The sequence below is a fragment of the Papaver somniferum genome, chromosome 4, assembly GCF_003573695.1.
Source record: "Papaver somniferum cultivar HN1 chromosome 4, ASM357369v1, whole genome shotgun sequence".
NCBI lineage: Eukaryota > Viridiplantae > Streptophyta > Magnoliopsida > Ranunculales > Papaveraceae > Papaver > Papaver somniferum.
Window position 1 is genome coordinate 144,059,862 of NC_039361.1, and position 12,870 is coordinate 144,072,731.

Consider the following 12,870-nt stretch of genomic DNA (forward strand, 5'->3'; position numbering starts at 1 on the left):
TCGGACTCATCTTCAGCTGCAAGTCTTAGTTTGTTCTTAACCTCTATCTTAGTTATTTTATCCTTACAATATGGCACTTTCTCTCGTCTGAACTTGTTATTCAAGAATTTCCTGCAATCATTTATGTTCATTGCTTTGAGATCTCTTCTGAATTCTTCACTCTCTGTAATTCTACTAATTTTGAAGATCAACGCAAATTCCCTTGCATCCAGATGGCATTCTGTATAATTCTTCATTTTTTTTGGATTTACAAATGTGATCTTCTTCGTTACCTTATTAAATCCACTAAGCAGCAGGGTATTGAAAGATTTATTCTTTCTAACCATTTAGGAGCCACTATGTTGTTGATGTCTGCTGTGTAGAATGGGTTGTAGAAGTCCCAGAAAGGCATGGCCTTCAGTGCTTTTGCAGGCATTGGTTTCTTCTTATTTCTTTCTTCTTCTAATTCAAACAACTTGTATAGAAAACTCCCCATTTCAACCAATGGAATTAGACCTCCTTTGAATGCAACTTCCTTTGCTCTTGGCCTACCTGCATATATGAAACTCAACATTTACTTATTTATTTTAAATAACTAAACAACTTAATGATATGGCAGCATAAAACAGAACTCAATATTCTTACCTTTCAGTTCCCTTTCCGGCTTCGCGTCTTCGGGTACTTTCTCATCATCTGATTCTTCTTCACCTGATTCATCCTCTTCCTCTTCTTCTGATTCTTCAATTTGTTTTCTTTTACCTGATGGTTCCTCTTTATTTTTCTTCTTCTTCTGCAACTTTGTTTTCTTTTCATCATTTCTCTTTCGCTTTAATACTGTAACTTTCTGAATGTCTTGTGCATCTTCTTCTTCTGGTTTATTATCTTTCTGCTTTGCTTTGTTTATCCTCTTCCTTTTGTTTGGTACATCATCCTGAATTTGTAGCGGTTCAACCTGTAGTTGTCCTTTAACCATTAATTTCTTCTTCACTCTCTTCCTTTTGGTGTCTATATTTTCTTGAATTGGATGTGAATTGTCTTCTTCTCCACTCTTCGTATTCATCCTTGGTGATTTTCTCGCTCCTTTCATCTATTTCAAACAACATTAATCTAGTCAGCCATCTTATAATCACAATAATAACAGTTGAACAGTTAGTAAAAAGGGATCAACATTTGTTGTTGATCCTATCTAATGGGATCAACTCCATTTATCCTTGGTGATCTTCTCGCTCCTTTCATCTATTTCAAACAACATTAATCTAGTCAGCCATCTTATAATCACAATAATAACAGTTGGACAGTTAGTAAAAAGGGATCAACATTTGTTGTTGATCCTATCTAATGGGATCAACTCCTGTTGTTGATACCATCAAATGGTATCAACTCCTGTTATTGATTCTATTTTATGTGATCAAATACTGTTGTTGATCTATATAACATTGGTATTAAAACCAAAACCTAAACTGAACTAGCATTATATATCTAGTTTCAAGCATTCAACAAGTAATAAGTTCATGGATTATTCATTAGTTATAGTGAAAGAACTTATACAAAGAAGGGAATGACATGTCCACCAATAAAAAAGGTCAAAAATCTACTTCTAAGTTATAAGATCACTCACATATATCAAGTCATATTATTATTCCTTTGAAGTTTATAGACATATCGTAGAAGTTATTCATTATCAACATTCAACACATATTGTATAATCAACATGTCGTTATTGAAAAACAAACACTTATTTTAGAACCAACAACTGATAAAAAAAACTTGTATCCTTTCTAGTCTACATGGTATAAGTTACTAGTTTCATATCTAATAGAATACTGAAAAACAAACACATCTACACACAATTTTACGGGATCAACTCCTATTGTTTCTCCCCATCTAAAGCATCAACAACTGAAACATCGATTCCTATTCTTATTCCTTTGAAGTTTACAGAACAAACATCAACTGAAATTGGAATTTAGGGTATCAACTCTAATTGTTGATACAAAACAGAGAACAAGGCATTTTAGAGTATTAACTCTAAGTAGAACTTACACAACACGGAGAACAAAGCATTTTAGGGTATCAACTCTAATTGTTGACCCCATCTATTAGCATCAACATCAACTGAAACTGTGACTAATGACCCTGTCATCAAAATTATTTCAGCATCAACTGTTATGTTTTGTCATCAACATTCAAAGAACAACAAAGCATGAAAAACAAAATTTACAGAAGAAAATCAAAATCGACAGAAAAAATGTAATTTAGGTCATTAACAACACAAGATGCTCATCGATTCTGAATCAAAACGATGCATATACAATGAATCAAATAAAATATAAAGAGTAATCATACATGCATCGATTTTTGATGAATCTTATTTCAAAATCAAATTCCTAAATAGTCAAATCAATACTAAAATCTCCAATGATACCAGTAAATAGAAGTTGAAATTCGTATTTACCTTTTGAATCTTTTGAATGAATCTTCAACTTCACTAAACCCTAGTTTCTATCATTCTTCACTATTTTTTTGATTTTTCTTCAAGACAAAAGATGATTAAATGAAATTGGTAACTGAGTTTTATACATAGATCGACGATTTCTTTTTTCAGTTACGGTGATGATTCAATTTTGATTTTTCAAATTTTTTTAGTTTTCGTTTCGTTTCTGAGCAGCAATGAGAAGAGATGAAGAAGGAGAGAGAAACAGATCGTGCAAATGAAAGAAATGGTTACAACAGTAAATGTCTTGTAATGTTAAAATCGTGAAATATATTTAGGAGTATAATAGTAATCTAACAATTCGGAATTATTAGAAGAGGATACATTTATTTTGGGGGAGGGTTTTTGTGTTAGGCCTCTGGTATAGGGGTATTTAAATAATGTACCTTTTTTTTTGTCGGGCTTATAAAACAAGTCATTTTTTTGCCGTTACAGAGCTTTCAAAATAAGCCCTATTGGGCATCCAAAACATACCATTTATTACGGCTATTGGAAAGTCTAAATATGGTACACATGTTATGTTTTTGGAGGGTACAAGCACTGTTCGCCATTTATAGATTTACAGGGGCGAGCTAAATATCCATGGATTTGGTGTCATTCACATCTGGTCCGTCTAGATGGCAGGTGTAAAATTTCCATCCAAGTTGGATTTATTGCTCGTAGGTCTGACATCCGCGAACAGGCGAGTTGACGGGTTGGATGCCGGTAGATTTATGAATTTGTATTAAAAGTTCAATTTAAATAAGATAATAGGAAAATTAGTGAAAATATTATTATTATTAAATTTTTTTTTATCACATTATGATATTATTACATGAAACTAGTTGGAAGCCTAACAAGCTAAGCTTCAACGACATTCTATTACATTAATTGAATAGATTGTTGTGCTAACCTATCAGCGAGCCTCATGGATAACCTAGCCAAGGGAGCCGAAATGGCGGGTGGGGACTGAGATTGTATCACAAGGAGGGCAAACTAACACTACCTTCCATATTAATTCCTGCAGTATTACGCCATTGGGAACTCGAACCTGGGACCTCCTAAAACGCATTAAACTTTGAGGAACGAGGATGACCTGCTGAGCTAGGAGCCCGTTCTTATACTTAGATAAATATCTTTACTTGTGTAACCAAATCATCTCCGCCTCTCTAATACTTAATCCTAAGTGAAGAGTTATTCCTTTCTTGTTTTAGTGATTCATCCTTTTATGATGCAATTGCTTCTCCATCAATTTTGGGAAAGCGTGGTCATGAGTATGATTAGGTGACCAGTCCTCCATATTCTCCGGTCAAGAAGCAATGCTGTGAGATAGGGGAAATTCATCTTCTAAGGCCCGAGAGTGTGGGATAGAAATTAGAGAAGGATCGTTCCCTCTAATGGACCTTACCCGTAACCCGAACCATCAGACTCGTCCTAAATATTCCTTTCGAATCTCCTTGGGGGATTTTGATTCTGACAAATTTAGCGAAAATTCAAACTCTCCTCCTCCTTCTCTTCCGGCAATCCATTGGTATGGGTCGAACTTTAAAAGTGAAGAAGATCAAAAATTGGAAAACTTAGGGATGCGGGAAAGCTCTGCGTTTGCAAGGAATCATTCATCACTGAAGCAGGATATGGAATCCATGGTAACCTCACTGCCAATTTCATCACCTTCGTCTCATTTATTCCGTAGCACATTTTGATTTTAGATTCTTGGTTTTAACTAGATAAACCTATGAAACAATTAATTCTATCTAAGCGAAATATCTAGAAATTGAGTGACCTATCTAGAAATTACTAAGAAAGTTCACTGCTTTGGGTAGAAAATTGAAATCTAGTTGTCACAACAGGATAGGAAATTGAAATTGAATTCTAGGGCTGGATTACTAGTATCCCAGTCGAAAAACATTGAGAAAAATTAGGGGAAATCAGAATTATATAGAATAAGACTTCACTAATAACCTAGTTCTAACTTACTGTCACAAAGGGATTATAGATGCACAAATCGTGGATTAGGGCTAGCAGTCTAATCCTACTGAAGTTATTAGTTAGAATTATAGATTATTAAAAAAGTACTCTTAAAATTTCTACAATCTTTTACATGATAATCTTCCCAATTTATATGATATAAGTATGTAGAATCTAACCTATTTTTTTGTGCTTTTGTATCTTAGCTTTATTCTATCGTTGATGCCTTGATAAGTCCCTAATTCAAACTCCCTAATACCCCTTTATTTACAATTCTTAGTAATATCTTTTATGCAGACACTCTTCCATTTATTTAATATAAATGTGTTAACTCTTCCATTTTTAGTAATATCTTTATCAATTGCTTATTATTTTGTGTGGCATTCCGTATTTCCTTGTTATCGTTGTTTTTATTCTTGCTTTGCTTAGCCTGGAGCTTCGATCTGACTCTAGTAACTTGTAATAACTATTTCTCAATTGCTTACTGCTGATTGAACAGTAATAACACTTGTCTTATGCAACTCTAACTTCTGTGTTTTAGTGTGTGGCATTTGAAGTCTAGGGTTTTTAGCTTTGTTTTTAGCAACCTGCGTAGTCACCCTCATTCAGTTTCTTGTTGTCTTAGCGACTTCTCTATGTTGTTCTCGTCTGCCGTCTCTTAGCTTATGTCGAATTTAGAATCTAAAATGTTTTGAAAATCTTAAAGAACATCACCATGAATATCCTGTCTTGGAATTGACAAGGAATTGGCTCCAATACAACTTCTTCCCATTTAGGAAAATTTGTATCTCTCATAAACCAGATATCCTTTTTCTTTCAGAAACTAGGTGTCAAAGTAGAAAAAGTGTTGTTAGGTTGTGGTTTCAACAACTATAATCTGGTCCCTCCAGTATGATTATCAGGAGGCATAGGTTTAGCTTGGGGAGATCATATACGGGTACAAATAAGAAGAAAAACTAGACGTATGATTTATACCATAATTAAAACTAGGAGAATGATATAGAAATAACAAATGAGTTTAATTTTCTCTATGGGAATCCCAAGAAGGGTGAACGTATTCAGGATTGGTTATGCTTTGAGGAAATAGCAGTAATGATTGATATGTCAGGAAACAGAGGTTACGTTCATTTCGAACAGGCATGTTTCCATAGAAGTCAATTCCATGAAACATCCTATTTTAGATAACTAGCTCGAATCCTCTACTTACATCTTTAGATTAGCATGATCAGATAATACTAGCACGAATATATACTCAATACGATAATAGACAATCACATACGACAGAAAGATTGCGTGGTTCATCTTTATAGGCTACATCCACGGCCAAAACCACCCCGAGAATCTTCATTATCATAACAAGTTATTACATCGTCACACATCATATAATCAACTATTTATATAACCCACTGGCGCAAAACGTTAGAAACAACAAGACATATTACGAAGAGTTTACCTCTTCCTTTGTTCTTCTTCTTCTTCCATAAACTTCCACCGCCATGGTTGCTTCGACTTTAGGCAGGAACATGAAGAACATCATGAATTCTAGCTTCCCCCATATGAACCTCAGAAACCCTATATTTCTCTCATACTCGTTCTCACTACAAGTCTCTCTTCTCACAAAGATTTTGCCCTATCACCAACCATTGTAGGACACAACGGTTGTGACCCAGACACTCTCATAAAGAGAGGATTCTACAACAGAATTAACCAAGAGAATGGATTTCTACTCACAATATAAGCCCTCTTCTATAGTAGACAAATCCTTGATCCCCAAGTCTTAGAACTCCTAAAATAGACTCACACCTTAATTAGGAAATAATAAACTAGGAAACCACATAACTTGGGAAACACCCAAGTTACGTTCCGGTAAGTTCCGGAATCTTCACGGAACAAAACCCCAACAATCACCACCTTTTGTGACGTGAACAAAACCTTTGTCTTCACTCCAACAAAGCATGAATGCTTACCACCTTATACAAGGCCATCCTCTCGGACATCATCACTAGCACGAATCAAAATTTTCTTGTCCTTTGAGATTGAACCACCACTTAAGCAAAATTCCTTCTTTTCACTTGCACCACCCCATTTGTCGATCTTTCAGCATCACCACAAACAACTTCTTCATATAATTTATATAAGTTTCTGCATGACTTGTATCAAACTACTTCGTCGCCATGATCACTCATTATTCCACTTTTTGTAGAATACTTCTTCTCCGACACATGTCTAAGACTTGACGTTATTTGATGTGAGCCATCGAACAATTCCAGATGGACTTAACCAACTCCAAGGACCAACAATCTCGAGTCATCCTCCATGTAGACAAAACATGCTACAATCTTCATATGTTGTGTATGAACGATTATTACTTAGCACCACCATGATTCAAAACATTCTTTTGGCAATATTTTGCAGACGCCAATTGAACCTACAAACGATCTTCACTTAGCACCACCATGTTTCTGAAAAAGCGGGGGTCTAACAACCACACCCAATATTTCTCTTAGCAATTTGTATGGACAAACTCCAATATACTTCCTAGAAAATCAACTAGACAGTCAGACTCAATCTAGAGAAAAGTATATCAAAGAGTTTGTTAGAGCACTGCTCGGTTGAACCCACTAGCGTTGGTATGCCAAGTTAGTTGTCAATTTTAGTTGCCAAAATGCATTATTGATTTAGCATACTAAAGATAATTTCGGACTAGATTAGGTCTAAGAAGTTGAATCGAAGCTATCCTTAAAGGATGAAGATTGAAGATTGAAGACTACAAGAAGACATCAACAAGTACTTCATCAAAAGAGGTATGTGATTGATTTCATTTGGATTCTTGTTCAATTCTACCTTTCTAATCTATCAAGATAAATGCTCACTCTATGAAACAATTCCAATGACGGTAAATGTACATTTATGTATATATACTTGAGGTTATTTGATTCATGACCTTGGAGACAATAACCTTTATCCTTATAAAGAATCTCATGTTATAGTGAATGAGCTTACGAATCCAGGGAGCCAAGAATCACTCAATTCCGAGTTATAACGATGAAGTTATGAGTGATTTACTAAAGTAACAATTATAAGTGTTGCTGTAATTGTTACAGTTCGTTAGTAGGCAACAATTCATGGATTGCTTGTAACGGTTCACGGACTTGGGCCCAATTACGTGACTAGAAGTCTTTTTTAGTCAAATTGGTGATGTTTCCTTACCTAGGCAAGATGGATATTAATCCAAACATATTTGATTACCATATTAAAGTGTTTGTAATAACTTTAAATTTCTGCGTAAGTTAAAATGTGATTTATTCACATAAATACAATATTTGCTAATTAATTACTTATTTAATTATTTTGGCAAGAGTTGCACCTTAGGAAAGACTCCCAAAATTAGGAGAGTCTTGAAAAAGGAAAATAGCTTTGCTTAGTTTTCAAACTATTTTCGCTATAAATATAGAGTTTATGAATGCTACACGTTTTCATCCCTTTTGGAAAATTGGTGTAAGCTTCATAGGTTGTTTTCCACGTCTTCTGTTCTTCGTGAACAAGAGTGAGATAAAAGTCTTTGTATTGGGGATCACAAATCCGAGTTGGACTTAATCTTCGTAATTGATCACACAACTTGTAATCTAGGTTTTTCACCTCTTGTCTATTCTAAGGTTTCTCTTCTGATATAAAACCATTCAAGAGTTGTTGATCATAAACCCTAGGTTTTGATAGATTTCAGTTTCTGATCGTATACCAACACTTGTTTGTCGAAATCGGAAGCTAGAAAGAAAATTTCGATTAAGGTATCTCGTAAAAATCCTTAAGAAGTTTTAAACAAGATATATCTAGATTTATTCTAGTTGTTCTTGTTGTAGAATAATTAAGTTTCTCTTCCATTATTGAAGAGTGTAATAATCCCTAATCTACAAGTTTGTTTTGATATTACTTTTACCTAGTAATTGTTTTTACCAAAATAAACACAAGATTTCCAAAACCTTGATTCATATGTAAAGGGAAATCATACCGGTGTTTTGTGCAAACAAAATATCGAATCGTATCAATCGTGTTGTGGTATCTTCTAAAGAGAGCCTTGGGTTCTGTTAGAAGATTTGCAAGAAGAATTCCTAAAGACAAATGGTGTTGTGCTAGGAGTTCTATTTGTGCTGAAGCAGTTATTACATCTAGTCCGAATAGGTATTAGGAAATTGGTGTAACAACTTATAATCAGTGTGTGTTTATTCTGGACTAGGTCCCGGGGTTTTTCTGCATTTGCGGTTTTCTCGTTAACAAAATTTCTGGTGTCTGTGTTATTTCTTTTCCGCATTATATTTTGTTTATATAATTGAAATGATATAGGTTGTACGTTAATCAATCATAGTTGTTAAATCCGACCTTGTTTGTTGGATAAGACTTGATTGATCTTGAACAATTGATTTTGTTATTTTCACATTGTTAGACCAGTCTGGACTAACCCTATTTCAAGTGGATACTGTGTTGAAATATTCCTTTAGTGATTGTTGCTTAAATAGGTTTATACACGGTGGATAATGAATAGGTTGTAATTAACACAAAAGACTTTGTTTCAAGAGCTTCACACTAAAATCAAGTTAACGGACTTGTTTCTGTTTAACTTTGATTATGTTGAAATAGAGATATTAAACTCTTTGATATACTTTACTCTAGATTGAGTCTGACTGTCTAGTTGATTCTCTAGAAAGTGTATTGGAGTAAGTCCTCTCAGATTGCTAAACGAATTGTTGGGTGTGGTTGTTAGACCCCCGTTTTTTCAATTGGTATCAGAGCAGGAAAACACGCTAAGATCTCATAAGTCTGTGTTTGTAGCAATCTGATTTTATGGACAGTAGTGCTATCTCTATACACGTACCGCCAGTCTTCGATGACACGAACTATTTATGGTGGAAAATTGCTACGCGTTCTTTTATTCAAGCGCGAGATTTTCGATCATGGGTTGTATTATTAATGACTATAATCCTCCATTAGTTACAGTAGATGGTGTAACTGTTGCATAGCGTATTGGTTATTACGATGATCTTGGGATTCTTGCTGCAAAGCAAAATTCTGATGGATTAAATGCTATCGTCCATGCCATTACCCCAGATCTTAAGTACCACGTGACTACGTGTAATAAGTCTAAAGATGCTTGGGATATCTTAGAAACCGTATTCGAAGGGAATGCCGCAGATAAAGAAGTGAAAAGGCGGGGGTCTAACAACACCATCCAATATTTTGCTTAGCAATCTGTATGGACAAACTCCAATATACTTTCTAGAGAATCAACTAGATAGTCAGACTCAATCTAGATAAAGAGTATATCAAAGAGTTTATATCTCAATCTATCGATTTGATCTTTACTCAAGCAAATAGAAATATGCGAGTCTTTAACAAAGAGAGATAACTTGGATGGTACCAAAGACTAATATCCAAGTGTCAATCAATTTAAATCAACAACCAAAAAGTTGGATATTTTAATTAATTGATTCTAACGCACAACCTGTTATATTTCAAATATAAAGATAAACAATATAATGCGGAATATAAATAACACAGAAACCAGAATTTTGTTAACGAGGAAACCGCAAATGCAGAAAAACCTGGGACCTAATCCAGATTGAACACACATTGTATTAAGCCGCTACATACACTAGCCTACTCCAAACTAACTTCGGTCTGGACTGTAGTTTAACCCCAACAAATCTCACACTAATCCAAGGTACATTTCTGCTCCTACGCCTCTGATCCCAGCAGGATGCTGCATAGTTGATTACCTTAGCTGATCTCACCCACATCTAAGAGTTGGTACGACCCAAAGTCGAAGACTTTAATAAACAAATCTGTATCACACAGAAAAGTCTACGGTAATAGATAAATCCGTCTCCCATGAATATACCTACGAGTTTTGTTCCGTCTTTTGATAAATCAAGGTGAACAGAACCAACTGATAATCCAGACTTATATTCCCGAAGAACAGCCTAGTATTATCAATCACCTCACAATAGTCTTAATCGACGCAGCGAAAAAAGATATTGTGGAATCACAAACGATGAGACGAAGATGTTTGTGATTACTTTTTATCTTGCCTACCGGAGATAGAAATCTCAAGCCAATTATTATAATTGTACTCGTACGATAGAAACAGAAAGATCATATCACACAACTACAAGAAAAGTAGTATCGGTCTGGCTTCACAATCCCAATGAAGTCATTAAGTCGTAACCCGGTTTGAGAAAAGAAAACCAGAGGTTAAAGGAGAATCGACTCTAGCTTAGCACAACTAGTATCACACATAATGTAAGGGTATTAGTTTTCCCAGTTGCTAGAGTTCTCCCTTATATAGTCTTTCAAATCAGGGTTTGCAATCAATGTTAGCTTAGTAAAAAAGCATTCAATATTCACCGTTAGATGAAAACCTGATTGGATTCAAGCTAATATTTATCAACCGTTAGATCGAAAACATAGCTTGTCATACACAAATGAAATGCACGTTCCTGGGCCTGTGTAAACGTACCCAAACTTGTACATTAGTTGGTTCAACAATAGTTAACCAAATGGTTAGCCATATGATCACTTTCATATCAACCATGTTCTTCTTCACCATAACTAGTTCACATGACTCACATGAACTACTTAGAGAGTTGTTCAATTGCTTAGATCTTATGTAACTTCACAAGACACAATCGAAGCAAAAACGATTTGATTCACTCGAATCGGTTCATGAACTTTATAGTCACGGCTTGCAAAAGCATTCCTTAATCAATAAAGATGAGTTCAAGAACAATCGTTTTTAGATATAACCTACTCAATTTCGGGGACTGGGTTCGCAGACTTAAGTTCCCGGATGGAGTTCATAAACTCCAAAAAAAATTCTCGGGTTTGAGAACTTCGCCAGTTCGCGGACTGAGCTCGCGGGCTGAGCTTACTGAGTGAATTTCCAAACTCCAGCAGATATTCTCGGACGAGAACCTCCGCCAGTTCGCGGACTGAGTCCGCAAACTGTACAAATAAAACCTGTTCTCTTGATCAACAAAGTTCGCAAACTTTGGTTCAAGAAATAGGACTTATACATATATGTGTTTCCACAATATCTTTTTTCGTCAGAGCAATTTTCAAAGTGATTGAAACATAACATGACTTTCGTCACTAGGTAAAGATGAACTTGGCTAAAGGGAAAGCTTTACCAACACATATTTCGAGAAATAGATAAGCGCGGTAAACTCGGTCCGAAATACCAAATGTGTATAATCTTAGTCTATATAGCAAAACGACTTTTGTCTCAAGATAGGAGATAGAGTAGATAGAATTTTGAGTGATAGATAAGTTCAAGTCTCCACATACCTTTTAGTCGATGAAGATCCACCGGTTCCTTGAGTAGTCCTTCGTCTTGTATGATGATTGCCATGGAGTTCTTGAGCTCAACTACACTTTCTATCCTAGTCCGAGACCTTAGCTATAGTAGACTAGAAATCAAGACTTATAGTTTTGATCACTAAAATTGACAAACATGCTTGAGATAGCAACGCATGCGAGTTCGACCGAGCAATGCTCTAACAATCTCCCCTTTTGTCAATTTTAGTGGCAAAACTATTAGTACATATGGAATACAAAAAAGATAAATGCATTTTTGAAGCTCCTATTCCACATGCCTAATCTTCAACATTACTTGAAATCTTCGTCACTCCCAAGTACTCAAATGATCCCAAAAGTTGTAAATTTAGCATCATCGTTGTTGAAAATCCCTAGCTATAACAACGAGAAAAAAAGAGTTCTCAATCATTGTTATACAGTGTCATAGTATTATTACACAACGCCAAAGTTCAATTGTATCACAACTTTAACAACAATACTATGGTGATATGTCACTCCCTCTTAGTCAATACTCCATGTCACATGGAAACCACTCTCTCTTACATAATGATCCGAAAACCATATGTATTTGTAGTGTGAACTACATATTAATTCTCCCCCTTTTTGTCAATAAAATTGGCAAAGGTACAAGAACGAGATCTTAATGAAATTTCCAAAAGAGACATTTCATGACCAAAAGAGAGTATATACCAACTTGTTCTTTAGATGCAATCATAAATCCGAAGCTAAATGCATTCATCAAGGAGTTTAAAGATATAAGATAACCGCTAAAATATTCCACAGCCGCACTCCCCACAAAGATTTGGCAATTAAGCACAAGTTCAAAAGAACTCTCCCCCATTAAATGTCATTTCCGAAAGAACAACAAGAGCGACTTTAATTTCAAGAGAAAAGAAAGATTTCTTTTGACACACACACTAAACAACTTGACAGAAAATCAACCTATGTAAACAAACGCAAACATGAAGTAAATACACGCTGGAGTTCCAACTCAATTGCCCAAAAGATAGAGATAAGCACAGGTGCAAGAGTCATGGAAGCAACAAATAAACCAAAACAACACCAATAGACTGCCGTAAGTG